At 47.7% G+C, this 15,582-nt stretch overlaps 1 long non-coding RNA gene across 4 annotated transcripts; it reads right to left on the bottom strand.

Annotated features, from left to right (window-relative positions):
• Positions 1-6,978: 6,978 nt before the first annotated feature.
• On the bottom strand, positions 6,979-13,263 carry LOC112667643 (uncharacterized). Of its 4 annotated transcripts, none has more exons than XR_003141206.3 (3): positions 11,229-11,522; positions 9,667-9,825; positions 6,979-8,695 (listed from the first exon to the last, which is right to left on the bottom strand). It is a non-coding gene; the product is annotated as an uncharacterized LOC112667643 (long non-coding RNA). The 4 variants fall into 4 exon arrangements; XR_004807941.2 differs by lacking the exon at positions 11,229-11,522 and adding an exon at positions 13,227-13,263 and having other exon boundaries at positions 6,981-8,695; positions 9,746-9,825; XR_007404696.1 differs by lacking the exon at positions 11,229-11,522 and adding an exon at positions 11,529-11,689 and having other exon boundaries at positions 6,981-8,695; positions 9,746-9,825.
• Between the last annotated feature and the right edge of the window lie 2,319 nt (positions 13,264-15,582).

Genomic DNA, 15,582 nt, shown 5'->3' with positions numbered 1-15,582 from the left:
GCCGCCCCCCCGGAGCCGCCCCCGGGGCCGCGGCCAATCGCAGCGCAGCCGGGGGCGCGGCCCGCCCCCGCCCGGGGCCCGCGGCCAATGGCGCTGCGGCGCGGAGCCCGCCCCCGGGCGCGCCCGCCCCGCCCCCAGGGGCCAGCTGTCACCGCGGCTGCCGGCGGGCGCACGTGGGCCGCGGCCGGGCGCGGGAGCCGGGCTCGGGGCGCTCGGGGCGCTCGGGGCGCTGGGGGCGTCCGGCTCGGCTCGGCCCGGCGGGGGCGGGAAGGGGGCGGGAAGGGGGCGCGTCACGGAGCTGCCGCATGAGAACCTGGCTGCTCCCGTCCCAGCATCCCAGCGTCGAGGGAGAGGCAGGGCCGCGCCTCGGCCCGGGCAGCTGGGAAGCAAGCCGCAGCTTCCCCTTTTGCAAGCGAGCGAGCAGCCTGGCCCGTCCTGGACCGACCGTGGACCTCCCTCCCCGCTGTGCCCCTCGACTCCCCTGGGCTTCAGCAGACGCCCCGTTAGCGGACAGGCTCTTCCGCTCCCCTGGACTGGCCTGCCTAGGATGCAGGTGGTGGCTCTCGTGTTTTGTCACCCTCACCGATAGTTTCACTCCTTTCCCTTTATTCCCTTTCACTAACTTTCATATTCCCCAAATGAATGAGACCATATAATGTTTGTCCTTTTCTGATTGACTTATTTCGCTCAGCATAATAACTCTGGAAAATGAACAAGGGGTAGTGGAAAGGGAAGTGGGGGGGGGTTGGGATGACTGGGTGATGGGCACTGAGGGGGCACTTGGCGGGATGAGCACTGGGTGTTATGCTATATGCTGGCAAAGTGAACTCCAATAAAAAATAATAAATAAATTAAATAAATAAATAAATAATAAAAATAAAAAAGGATGCAGGTGGTGGGAAAAGGGGCGGTGGGGCTACCTTAGTCAAATCACCTAAGCACCCTCTTCTCTTGGCTGTCAAATGGCTGCCTTAGTCTCTGCCCACACTCCTGGCTTGCCCATACCCCCTCAGCTGCAGAGAGCACCATCCACAGAAAACTCAGGGTGAACACTGTGGGGCCTAGTGAGGGGTGTAAAGTCAGTGGGAAGCTGTAAATACTACCAACAACTTGTGCAGACCGCCCCCATTTAGTAGTGATCATGAAACAGGGATCCCCAGGGCAGGAGCCGTGTCTTACTCACCTCTGGAGTTCAGGGTCTATCACCAGCTTGGCCCAGAGCAGGCATCAATAAATATTTTTGGAACTGAGCTGACCCAGGAGAGCAGAACAGGCAAGCTTGGGCAGTGAGAGAAGAGTGTTGTGGCTCCAGGCTGCTGGAATTTCCGCAGCACCGGACCACCCTCTAGAGAGGTCTACATGTTTCCTTGCCAAGCAGGTACAAACAGAAGTTTGCCCCTAACAAACCTGGGCCTTATCTGGTTCTCTCTGCCCCTTACCAGGTGAGCCTACTCCAGGACTTTTGGGTTTTCTCGGGGATTGTCCTACCTGGTAGTTCTCTTAGCATTTTCGGAGTTCAGTCAACTTCCTGCAGGGTGAACTGCAGCAAAAGCTGTCCCTGTTCAGTCTGTAAAAGTCAGCAGTGGCTCTCAGAGGGGCAGCTCTCTGCTCTGATAGAACATTGCGGGTGATGCCAGTTGATGGCGTGCTCTCTCTGCACGTTTTCTCAATCCTGTTGATGGCGCTGTAAGGTCTGTATCTTTGTTATCGTTCCCTTTAACAGATGTGGAAACTGAGACTCAGTGAGGTAAAGTAACTTTTCAAGGTCACATGGTTAATAAGTAACAAGGTCGGAATTTGAGCCCAGAGCTATCTGATCCCAGAATCTGCATGCCTAACTACTGTGCACTGGGCCCCTACAGCCCTGCTTACGCCTCTAGAGCACTGGACAGGCCGTGTCTATCTCCAAAGGAGCTGCTCTGGGGCCTGCCCACCCAAACATCCTATTGAGCTCAGGCCTGGGCACTGTTAGGGACAGCAGGTGAGACCAGCATGGCCCTGCTTTACTTACAGAGTGACAGAGGAGACCCTAGACAGGAGCTTCGGCAAACAGGGCTGCCTCTGCCCCCAGCACAAAGCCTCCCTGGACACAGAAGGCCTCTTCCTTCTGGCCTAGGTCTGAGACACCCCTGTTGGGGATGGAGCTGGAGCTGGAGATAGTCATTGATTCAATTCACAAATGCTCCTGCGAGCTGGATGTTCCTGCCTTCATGTAACTCACAGCACAGCTGATAAATAACCAGAAGTACCAGGTGCTATGACAGCTGTATTCTTTATTGCTTTTATCTTTTCTAATTTCAATCACCTTATCTCTAGCACAATGTTCTCCAAGTCAAAGAAATTTAACTCTAGTTCAGGAACACTTTGGGCCAACCCAATTTTGCAAGGAGAGCACTGCTCAGTATAGAAGTTCTAGTAGCTCAAAGACTAAAATTTAGCACTGCCTTCCTAGGACCTTTGCTCTTCTCCCTCACCCAACTTTGTTGTGTTTTGTTTTTCCCACTCCACTTTTTTAACTCGGGGGCTCAGGTAAGTAAGAAAGACCCTTGCTTAGGTGAGCTTTTAGGGCAAGTTGGGAGCTCCTGGGAGCTAAGTGCCTGGATGGAGATAGCTTTGGGACCTCTTGAGCCAGCAGTGAGAGCCCATCACCATCACTCACAAGCCACTCTTTCTGGCCATCTCCCTGGAGAGTACAGAGAAATGAGGATTAGGAGATGACAGCTCCACCTGCACAGCAGCAACCATGGCATCGCCCACTGAACTGTGTGTCCAGGAGTTTATACAACTAAGCTCTTCAAAGAGAAGGTTATGCAAAGTTAGAGCAGACCAGAGAGGGAAATATCATCTAAGCCCCTCATTTAACAGATAAATAAAAAAACAAATTGCGGCCCCAGGAAAGGGAAGGTGCTTATGAGTGTCACGGAGTGTGGGAATGGGTTCCAGGTCTCAGAGGCCCCCACCTCTCTGGTAGCACACAGGCAAACTCGCACTCGTCGTGCAGCGGCTCAGGATGCTATATTTAATAATAATCTCTTCCCCCGCCCCCTCCTCTCAGGAACGGTGAATGTGTGCTGGTGAAGGTTGTCTGGGAGATGCAGATGGCCACATTAGCATCAGAGGGAGGGAGAGAAGGAAGGCCCAGATTCATCCCTAAAAATATCTGCATCTCAGACTGGAAGCCATGGGTTTACCAGCACATACGTGCCTCCATCGAGAAGACTTCAGCTGGTGATCTCCGTCATCATTGCTTATCTACCTGACGGTGTTCCAAGACGCCTGTGGGGGTGTCAGGCCTGGCTTCCTTTTATTTCAAGCCTAGCAATTTGCTTGAAGAAAGGTCAGAGTTGAACTCAGTGGATTCCCATGCAAAGATTTTCTATGGAGAAGCCAGGATGCCTCTCACAGCACTCGAATGGCAGGGAGAAGTGTTATACCACCAGGGAGAAGCGTTATACCATCTCCCCCTCCAACTGAGAGAGGGTCCCTGCCCTTGGACCTCTTCCTCCTGTGCTTCTGGTCCAGGAAGAGGTAAAATAGTGGGTGTGGTTCTCACCAGTTCCTCCCCAAGCTGCTATCAGCACAACTTTGGGCTTTCGGAAGGGAGCGGAAGGCTGGTATCTATACAAAGTCCAATGACCTTCTTAAATGATGAGAAAATGCTGATTGGCCCCAGGCCACGCTGGGAGCTGTCTTTGGAGAAGGACTTTCTAAACCAGGGAGTGGAAACATTTGTACCTCCCTCAAAGGGACACAGAAGTGTATAAGAAGCAAGATCACTGGGGCCTTGTTCTAGCCCGTTATCTTCTTGATAGGCCTCAGAACGCTCTATGTTTCATAGATAAGGCATATAAATGTTTTCAAGGTCAGAGGAACTCATCAGGCCTACCACATTTTCAGTGGGTTTTCCAGAGACAGCTCAGGGAAGAAATGGCACCTGTCAAATTCAATAATGCCCTCAGAGAGACTGTAGCACTTTAGGGAATGTGTGCGTGTTGGCAGCAATGATGGGAAACTCGGTGTGGGAGAGCTGAGAGCAGGCCAGAGATGACCTGCCAGAGCAAACAGAGACAGAGACTAGGTGTGCAGGGGGTGAGAGGAAGAGACACAGGGTCATGAAAATAGTCTAGCCCCAGCCCCAAATAGCCTGGGAAGTGTGTGTGTGTGTGCATGTGTGTGTGTGTGTGTGTGTGTGCTCAAAGCCATCTGTGAAATACAAGGGCATAATTTTCATCCTTACAGACGCAAGAGGTTCAACAATGCCACAGACGCACCCTCAAGGCAGGCGGGGCCACACCTGCGTTTCAAGCGGACTCCTGTTCATGCAAACCAGAAGCCCATTCTAGAGCACACGGTTGTAATTGGAGCTAGGGAGGCAGTTCCCAAACCCTCCACAGTACAGCTGGCTAGGAGCAGAGACAGGGATATTTTCTCTGTTCTAGCTCATGGAGGAGGGCGGAGGGCACTCACTCAAGTTTATCTATCTATCCATCTGTCATATACCTACCCCTCAAATATGTGGAGTGCAGTTATTCTCAGAGATGTCCTGACTCAGGAGTTAGTAATAGTCTCTGAAGTCAAGATGCCTGAGTTTGAATCTCAGCTCTGCCACCTATTAGCTGTGTGACCTTGGGCAAATGACTTAACCTCTCTGGACAGCAAGTTCCTCACCTGTAATAGGGAGATGTGCCTGATAGCACAGTGACTGATGCAAAGTAAATGATGTATCTGGGTTTTTGAATAATAAATTGAGAGCTGATCTTAAGAAGGATATAGAGAACAAGAGTCTCTGAGAGGTATTATTATGGGCGATTCCAGGTCAGGGACATGGCCACTTCCATCACTGAACTTGTATATTTGAAGTGAATACAATTATTATCCATACCTTGGAGATGAGAAAATGAAATCTCGAAGAAATCCCTCACCCAAGGTCTCCCTGGAGCCCGCATATGGCAGGGTGAATCTGGCTAGCTGACACCTGAGCCTGAGCTCTATACATTCTCTGGGTTGTAAGACGGGGCAGCTCCCAGGCCTGGTCCACCAGACATGACCATGGTCCAAGCAGATTTCATCTTTATTTTTTTTTAAGATTTTATTTATTTATTCATGAGAGACACAAAGAGAGAGGGAGGCAGAGACACAGGCAGAGGGAGAAGCAGGCTCCATGCAGGGATCCCGACGTGGGACTCGATCCTGGGTCTCCAGGATCACGCCCTGGACTGAAGGCGGCACCTAAACCCGCTGAGCCACCCGGGCTGCCCCCAGATTTCATCTTTAGGACTAGAGTATAGACAGAGCTGTCTCTTTCCACCGAAGTCAGGGTTAGCAGTCAGTGTGTTCCACATGCAGTACGAAGAGGCCTGACCACAACAGGAGAGAAAAAGACTCCTATCACAGAAGAGACCGGAAGTAAGAGCTCCAGTTACCTTCCAATGCAGTTCTCCTGGCTCTGCCCTCCTCTGTGTTGGCTTTGTCTTCAGGCTGGTTTTCCTCATCGCAGCCAGTGCCAACAGCTTTTGTTGCCACAAGCAACCTTATCCCAAAGAGAACATTTCTGGCCTGGCATTCCAAGCGGGAGTCCTGAAACCCACTCTGCCTGGATTGGGTCACATGCCCACCTGAACCCATAGGGTAGCCAGAGGACTGGAATGTGCGGATTGGCTATGCCAGGCGGGGCCCCGTGCCTAGCACTGGGGCGACTCAGTTTCTCCTGAAACATCAGACAGCGTGGGAGAGAGGCGGACACTTGATTGAAAACTGCATGCGGTGAGGAAGGGAATGGAGGGACACAGGGCCATTTGCTAGCTTGGTACAGACCGGGGCGCGCATGAACTTGCAGAAGGAATTCATGCTTTTCACCTCTCAGAAAGTCATGTCATTCTGACCTCCCTCCTATTATCCACTCCGCACCTCCACCCACCCACATACCAAACCCCCATTAAGCTCTTCTCTGTAGTAAATACATTTTAATTAAAATCAAATTCTTGCCCAACTGCTTTTCTCTCCAAATCTCGCCCCTCAATGCAGTTTAGATGGCATGAGACCACACAGTGCAACCTGGCCCGATTGGCAGAAGGGGTCATTCTCCCCTCGTCAGATGAGTGAGGTTTGCGGGGGCACTGGGGGTATCACCATGTGGAGCAGGAGCCAGCTCCACAGGCCAAGTTGTGGCAAAAAATGCACAGGCTCCAATAACCTGGTTCCAACCTCTGCTCTCCCTAACAGTGTGACTTTGAGTGAGCCAGTTAATGAAGACAATAAATAGCCCTTGCTTGTAAGGGCAGAGTATGGATTGAATCGGATGCCAGACGTGAAGGCTTCTTGTTGACCTCATTAAGCGTTAGATGCTTTCTTCCCTATTTGTAAGTGTGGTGGTTTTATATCAGAGCAACTTGCTAAGCTAGAACTGGGTTTCCCAGAACTCCCTTTCCTGGATGGTCCCCAGGGAGGCCTGGCTGCTAGGCACATTTGCACAAGATGGGGAAGGTGGAAGGGACAGCAGGCCACATACCTGGAAGGTCAGTGCAGGGCTTCAGGCACTTGTGCCGGGCATGCATGTTGCTAATGGAGTGAGGGAGGGGCAGCAGCCAGGTTTCTGGAGATACTTCCTCCAGCATCTTTGAGTCCAGGGCTGGTGCATGTGCACCAATTTGGCAGAAGGTATAAGCTGCTTCTAAGGGTCACTGCATTGTTAAGGTTGGAGGTGGTAAGAAACAAACACGAATTCCAGCTTCTCCTCAAGGGCCCCAGGTCGTCCAGTTTCCTCTTGATTTCTCCCACTTCACACCCAAATTTTCTTCTCACTCGCCAGCTCTGCTGATGGACACAACTTTGGGCCCACCAGCAGATGCGAGACGCCTGCCTTCCCTAGACCTATTCACTAGCTGCCACAATTGCGTTGTGAACTCCAACCCCTGTGATAATCCCTTATCCCATATCACATTAATGGTCCTGCTTCCCTGACTGAACCCTGATACAGTGGTAAATAAAACTTCCCCCTCCTGTGAGCCTACCATGGGCTAGTACGTTGTTATTCTTTACGACATCCATCTGGGATTACTTCTGAGAATTATTGATCGAGATTATCAACCCTATTTTATACTTTGTATATTAGTCAGCGTTCCAGAGAAGCAGAACAAATAGGAGACATACGGAGATAGACAGATAAATGGATTTATTATGGGAAGTTTGCTCATTGTGGAGACTGAGTAGTCCCACAATCTACCATCTGTAAGCTGGAGGAGACTCAGAAAAGCCAGTGGCATAGTTCAAGTCTGAAGGCCTGAGAACCAGAGAGCCAAGGGTGAGAGTCCTAGTCCAAGGGCAGGAGAAGACCAAATTCTAGCTTAGCAATCAAGCTAAGAGAGTGAATTTTCCCTTCTTCGACCCTTTTGTCCTTTTCAGGCTCTCAAGGCATTAGATGAGGTCCGCTCACACTGGGCAGGGCAACGGGTTTTACTCAGTCTACCAATTCAAATGCTAACCTCATCCAGAAACACCCCCACAGACACTCCCTGAAATAATGTTTAATCAAATATCTGGGGATCCTGTGGTCCAGTCAGGTTGATACACAAAATTAACCACCATGCTTGGACAAACTCAAGTCGTGGAAGTTAAATACTATGTCCCAGTAACTGCCAGAACTGGGATTCAAACCCTGGTCTGTGTAGCTCTTGTGCCTGAACTTCTGTCACTCACTCACACACTCTGAAACTCACCAGGAGCATTAGCTCATTAATTAGAAAAGGCTGCAAACGTGACGTATACTCATTAGGAATAGGAAAGACTCTTAGACATATCAGTGTAAAATGTTTAAGATGCCAAAGACATGACCAAAAAAGGGATGGCCATACCCCAAAAGATATACAAGCACCACCCAGAGGGACGAAATTATAGATGTACCTGAAGTTGCCCATTAAGCAAACTGGTTTAGGCCCTGTCTTAAATGGAAGGGGTCCAATTGCTCTCTGTACAGCCATGTCCGAAAAGAGATTGGACTTCTGGCAGAGAGAAACGCACTAATTGTTTCCCCACACGGCTCACCACTCAGCACCCTCCCACTGGCCAACAATCCCTGACAGTCAACTGGGAGAAAATCAAAGAAGCAATTGAGTGAGGGCTGCTCTGGGTTTGTGCCCAAGAGTCACAGGATCCCCGGACAAAGCAGGAAGGCCTCCTGGCCACTGCGGCCTTCTAAGAATGCCTGAGACGCCAGCCCTCGAGGTTTTCCAGTTCCCTGAGGACCAAGGGAAGCATCCTGGAAGGAGGATGTGGCTGTCCCATGGACAGAATGGAACAAAACAAATTCACGTGGCATGGCTCATTCAGGGCAGAGTAGGAGGAGAAAGACCTGGGAGAGGGGCAGAGGGAGGACGGGGAGAGAGATGACATGAAACATCATCCCATTGGTTCCCGGTCCCTCCTGGCCTCATGGTCTTGTGCCTGCTGTTCCCTCCGAAGGGCCCTTTCTCTCCCTTTCCATCCACTGAAGACCATCATTCCCTTCCAGGCTTCTCCAGGTCACCACCTTGCACCGTCTCCTCATCACCTTCCACATCCCATGGATGCTGTGTCCCTGTGATGCTGCAATTGTTTCTTGCACGCCTGTAATACCTTCAGAGAAGGGCTGTATCTCTAAAAATCCTTTTCTTCTTTATATGAAAAGTAAGATTTTTCCTTTTTTAATCAAAGCTGTGCCCTATCGAAAAGAAGAATATGAAAAATAGTGTCATCACCCACAGATGTGGAGCATCAATACCTTGGTGGCTATGGACCTATTGACATTTTCAATACATGTACCTATGACACTGCGTGGCTATACAGGCAAGATTGGAGAGGGCTTATGAGTTTGAATTTTGTAGTTATATCACCTTGGATTGGCATCTCAAATCTAGCCGTGCGAACTTGGATAAATAACTGTCTCTACCTCAGTTGACTGGATGTAAAATGGGGATGGTAGAGTTGTTACGAGGTTGTCATATGGTTGGTTGTTATAAGGATTAAATGAAATGATCCACAGAAAGCCCACCAAGAATGTATATAAAATCACCATTCGTGGCGTGTGTTTGTGTGTGAGTTAAAATGCACATTATAGGGATCCCTGGGTGGCGCAGCGGTTTGGCGCCTGCCTTTGGCCCAGGGCGCGATCCTGGAGACCCGGGATCGAATCCCACGTCAGGCTCCCGGTGCATGGAGCCTGCTTCTCCCTCTGCCTGTGTCTCTGCCTCCCTCTCTCTCTCTCTCTCTCTCTCTCTCTCTCTCTGTGACTATCCTAAATAAATAAATAAAATATTTTAAAAAAAAATGCACATTATAAGAAATTCACCATTTCAACCATTTCAAAGTGTGAAACTCAGTGGTATTTAGTAAATTCACAGTGTTGTGCAACTATCAGCACCATCCTATTCCAGAACATTTTTAGCACCCCAAAAGGATATCCCACACCCATTAGGCTGTCTCTTCCCCATTCTCCTTTGCCCCTGCCCCTGGAAACCACTAATCTGCTTTCATCTCTATGGAAAATCACTTTCTCTTCAACCTTTGTCTCTAGCTCAGTTTTTTCCTGACAGCTTTGCATTCAAACCTCTTTCATAAACAAACTAAATCAAACTTTAGAAAGGGGAAACAAACACAAAACTACAAAGCAAACGTGGAGAAATGATTTGGCACCTCTCCTAGAAGCTCACTGTGGAACTTGCTGAAGAGTGATCAGTCCCTGCTTGGTCTGTCTGCCTCCAGGCTCACTCACCCCAAACGTCTTCGCCTGGTTCTTGTTAGAATGGGGCCTCCTGGTTGTCAAATCCATGTTCTATTTCCAGCCTTCAGCCTCTGTAAAGTTTTTGCACTGCATGATGGTGGATCCTGCCCCCACCCTTTCTAGAAACCCTCTTTCCTTTTGATTCTAAAACACCACTTGTCCTAGCTCTCTGGCCATGCCACCTCATCTCCTAAGCTGGTGAATGCACTATCCTGCTCTCTACCGTCCACAGCCCTCCTCAGGTCACCATATCCGTTGCCCCCATGTCAGCTATCACACAGACACCGGCCATTTCCAGCTCTCTCCTCAATTCCAGATCGCTGTGTTCAGCTGCCCTCTGGACCTCCCAGAAGTCTTCGACACATCTCACATTCAACACAGTCACACTGGGTTGTCCAAAATGCAGTAAATGATATACATTTCCAATCTCACTAATGGTGCCCCAACAACTCAATTTCCCAAACTAGAATTTTCAGTCATCTGTGGTTCCTTTCTTTTTTCTAACTCTTTTTTTCCAGGTGGATAACAAATCATGCCTGTATAGTTCAGAACCCTCTCTTGAGTCCCCTCCCTCCTATTCACCCTGTTGCCATTGTCTTAGCTCAGATCCCAACAGCTTTCAACAACCACAATGACCTTTGTAAGATCCACATATGTCCTTTCCCTGTCAGAATTACTTGTTCAAAAGGCAGAAGTGATCAAGTTGTTCTCCTATTTGAATATCACTCCCTTCTAGAAAATACACCCTCAGCTCCCAGAACATACTAGAACCTGTCATAGATCCTCCACTGTCCACTGAGGGTGAGCTTCTAGGTGAAGCTGCCTCCAGTTTCTGGCTCCAGAGTGGGGAGATGTGACTCAGCTGCACCAATCAGCAGCCTCAATATCTCTGGCCCCAGTAATTGGTTCAGGCCTAAGCCAGAGCTAATGAAACACAATTCTGGGCTTTTATTTGAGGTACGAGGAAATCAGACCTCTTCTTTGCACTTTGCATGAAAAAAGAAGTACAGAGACTGCATCTTGCGACGAAGGGGACTGGCACTAGAAAGAGGAAAACCTTACCCTGGTGACATCTTTGGAGACCTGGGTCAAATTAGACCCACAGGCACATACCCTTTATTTCTTTTTAAAATATAAGCCAATACATTCCCTGACTCTTTTTATTTTTTTATTTTTAACTTTTTCTTAAAATAGTTTGAATTGAGGTTTGTATTACAAACCAAAGTCTTTGCTCATTACCCTGTAAGCCAGCATTTTCCAAATTTTGCTGAACATTAGAATCACCTGGGGCGGGGGGGAGTTTTAAACCACTTAGTGCCAATTCAATCCTCACATCTGGGGGGTGGGAGCCAGATATCAGAAATTTTTAAAGCTCTCAGGTGATTCCAATGCATAGTGAAGTTTGGGAACCACTGCTCTAAGCAAAGCAAGCTGCTTCCTCTGTGCTTCCCCAGCTCCCTGCCCACCAACTTACCAGAGCTCTTTTCACCCCATATTACTGACTGACTCCTTCTTTGGACTTTGAACATCTTAATGGCAGAGTCACATCTTTCTCCCTCTGCCTTGCATATGGTAGGCCTCAGTAAGCGTTAAATAATTAACAGATGACTGACTGACTGACTGACTGAATGAATGGGACAAGTCCAAACCATCTTGTGTATTTTTAACTTCAAGGCACCATGTACTAGGTATAAAAATAAGAATGCTCTGGCTTTGGAAACAGAGTGCCTTGGCCCAAATTCTAGCTTGCTATGACTCAGGGCAAATACTCAACTGCTCAAAGACTTCTTTCTTCATCTGTAAGATGTAAATAATAATAGCACTTACATCACAGTGACGTCAGGATTTCATAATAGATGTAAAATTCTTAGAACATTGCTTGGTACATAGTAAGCACACAATAAATGTTAGCCCCTTCCTTCCTTCCTTTCTCCTTTCCAGTCTTCTTTCCTTCCTCCCTTCCTTCCTCCCAGATAAATATTAAGCACACACCCCCTGGGTTGGCTAAGAGGTGAATGGGAGGTGAGGTAGGGGGAGACAGTGAGTGTGGAGGACTCCTTGCAGAATCTCATGACTCAAGGGGACACATGGGATAGAAAGAGGCAGAACACAGTGGTTCCTGATGTGTTCATTTCTCAGCTGTAAGCCTTGAGCACGTTTAGATGCTGAAAGAAAGAGCCAGGTGACACGAAGATGTTCAAGTGTCAAGAGGGGCAGATTCAACACCTGCCAGAGCCAAAGCCACAGGAGGTGGGAGGACCCTTGGGCCTAGGGAGGATGGGTCTCTCTCAGAGACAGGGAAGTCACAGAGAGGAGGTGGGGAGGCTGCAAAGATTTCACACCTGTATGCGCTTTGGAGGTGGTTTTGCTTTGCATGCAGTGTGTTAATGTAGGGGAGTTTTGTTCATGTGACTGGAAGTTTACTATGTCGGGGTGGAGGGCCAATTACTGGTTGGTAGCAGAACAAAAGTCTTGTAAAATTCCCAGTGCTGCTGGGCTTGCCCTGCCCACAATGCCAACAGCACACAATCAAGTGTTTTAGAGCCACCTGAATAGAGCCTGTTATTTGGATGAGGCCAGGTAAAGGGCTATTGTTTCGTATTATTCATCTCAGAGAATTTCATCTGTCTTAAAGGATCTCTCTTTCTGCCTGAGAAGAGAAAGCACTTCCTCATGAAGAGCACAGCTTTCCAGCAGGATCCATTGTATCAGAACTTTTTACCTGCCGGGTCTCTTGTTTTTAAAGGCCTATGGGCTTAAACATTTGTTAGCTGAGTAGCTGCAGAATTTTTTTGCAGCGTTAGAGACAATAAGCATCCGGTTAAGGATGTCCTTGAAAACATCACTCCCTCTGCAGCTCTCCGTCTTCTTATCTATGAAAGGAGGGAGTGGGACCTGGGCCTGCCGGCTTCCTTCCTCCCTCCCTTCCAGCAACACGCCTTCGCTGAGCTACTATCAGGCGCACGGTGCAACTGTAGGCGCTGTGGGGTACACGAGATAAACCAACCCCGATTAAAAGCCACTGTGCCCACCCTCTGCCCATTTGCAGTTTTGCAGCGAAACAATAACCGAAATCACTGTGTTATGGTCTAGGTCTCTATCACCTCACATCTTCAGTGGCTTCCTAACCAGTTCCCTGCCTTTGTTCAGCGTTTCCACCACTGCGAGGAGGAGGTTTCTGAAGCACGTGTCCAGTCTGGAGGATGCTCTCCAGCCCCATAACACGACAGGGACACTATGCCTGGGTCACTTTACTCATGCTATCCTCTCCTCGAACACTAGGTCTTGCAAACTCATATTCCACCGTCAAGGCCTTGCATTCTCTGTACCCAGCCCCTTGCCAGAATGAACTGCTTGTTCCTACTTGCTAGCCCCAGCGTTTTTAAATATGCCTTAGCTGCCACATTTGTGACAGCACAGTCATTTGCCTGTGTGTCTCCTCTGTGAGCACCTGTATTAGGGAGGGGCAGACCTGAATTATGCCGTTTCCTCAGTGCATGGCACTTAGCTGGTACTGAATTAATCATTGTGAAGTCACAGAATGTCATAGGTGAGAAGAGTGTCAGGAGAGGCACAGTCTCTAAACAAACCACTGGGTACAAATACAAGGCGAACAATATTTCTACCCTTTGTTCTCTGAAACCATAACCGTGCATCTGGGGGAAACTGGGAGATCAGGGACCCAGGGGCTTTTTTTCCAATATCAGAAACATAAGGAAACAGAGCATAACACATCAGTCTTGTACCAACCATACAGCTTTCACAAATCTCATCATTTTGCCCTGTTTGCTTCAGATGTTTTCTTTTTTTTTTTTTTTTTTGGAAACATAAACATTATAGTTAATCATAACCCCAAAGGGATAACATTCCATCTCCCCATGAATGGTCTTCCTCATGAATTTGGTGTTTATCATTTAAGTATATTTTACTACATTGGCATGTATTTCTAAACAAGGTTTCATACTGGTTTTTATATTTTTTAAACATGTTAATTTGATATGGATTCATACTATATGAAATTATGATTTTTCCCCTTGTTTTTGAGATTTATCCTTGATATCTGAATTTTATTCACTAGGATCTGCTTTGTTGATTAGTATTCCACTGAGTGAATACAATACATTTGACTTGCTCATTCCCATCAATAGAATTTTTTTTTTGCTATTATAACTTATATCACAAAAACACCCTGTGTACTTCTCCTTGTGTGCATGTTAGAGAGTTTTCCCTCCATACCTAGAATTGGCATGGGTGGATCATTCATTTTCACCTTTACTAGGTAGGAATCCATGGCTCTCCGGAGTGATTATACCCATTTCCTGCAACAGGTACTGTCTTTCCCAGCACACGCCTATGCAATCCACAGTTGGTGTTGGCAGACTTTAAAAGTCTTGCCAATCCAATGGGGATAAAATACCTCATTGTGATTTTAATTTGCTTTTCCCCAGTTACTATGGAGGTGAAGTGTCATATGTTTATCGGACATCTGGGTGTCATTTATTTGTGAATTTCCAAGTTATACCTTTTGTTCATTATATTCTGCTGGGTGGCCTTTTCCTTATCGATTGTAGGATTTCTTTATTTATTCTGGGTATAGCCTGTGTCTCATCTTTCTTTTTGGTTGTATCTTTCCTTGATCAAAAGTCTTAATCATTTAGGGAAATTCACTGTTTCCTTTATGGTCTGTGGGTTTATTGTTATTCTCTCTCTCTCTCTCTTTTTTTTTTTTTAAGATTTTATTCACTTATTCATGAGAGACACAGAGATAGAGAGAGAGAGGCAGATGGAGAAGCAGGCTCCAAGCAGGGAGCCTGATGTGGGACTCGATCCCAGGACTCTAGGATCACGCCCTGGGTCGAAGGCAGGCACCAAACCGCTGAGCCACCCAGGGATCCCCTATTGTTATTCTCTTTTTAAAAATATTTTCAAATAATAATAATAATAAAAATAAAAAATATTTCCTTACCCCAACGCCATAAATATAGTCTCTTATATGTACATTCTCTTCCAAAAAAGTCTTACATTCTACTTTTTTCCCTTATGTTCCATCTTGAACTTTCACTTTCCCATATGGATAACCAATGACCCAACCCCGTTTACTGAACGGGCTGTCCTTTCCTTACTAATGTCACCTCAGTCATATGCCAGGTATTCAGATACAGGTGGATCTATTTCAGGGCTCTCTCTTCTATCCCATTGGTCTCTTCCATTCCTGCACGAATTCTTTCCTTTCAATGGCTTCATAATAGGTCTTAATAGCTGGCAGGGTCAGTCTCTTCTTGTTTTTCTTCAAAGTCACTTAAGCTATCCTTTGGCCTTCTCTCTTCCACATGAATTCTAGAACCAGCTTGTAAATGTCTAGTAAAATCTTTATTGAGATGTTGATAGGCATTTCACTAAATTTATTAATTTGAGAGGAAATCTCATATTTATGGTACTGAGTTTTCCAATCCATGAGTCAGGTGAAGCTCTCCACTGATTCAGGCTCCCTTTTGTGTGGGATGTAGCAGTGAACCCCAGAGCATCATTCCCAAAGGACGAGTAGAGTGCATCTGAGAAAGCCATCACTGGGTGTGGGTTGAGCCGAGCCAGCAGGAAATGAGAGCAGGCTGTTCAAACGGACTGCCGAGGTTTGGCTAAACTGCTTCCTCATCCCACAGTGGCAGAAACTGCCAGTCTTCCAGTCCTGGGGCTCTCAGCTTCCTTCCCAACCTGGTACTTTCAGCAACAAATCCAGTTTGTCAGGGCTGGCATGCCGAGTGAAACCACCACGCCATCCAACCAAAATCTCTCTAAGCAGGCAGGCATTTGCAGGGACCCTGTGACAA

This window comes from Canis lupus, chromosome 21 (genome assembly GCF_003254725.2).
Source record: "Canis lupus dingo isolate Sandy chromosome 21, ASM325472v2, whole genome shotgun sequence".
Classification (NCBI taxonomy): domain Eukaryota; kingdom Metazoa; phylum Chordata; class Mammalia; order Carnivora; family Canidae; genus Canis; species Canis lupus.
Note: the sequence above shows the minus strand (reverse complement) of the source record. Positions and strands in the feature narration are given on the sequence as shown.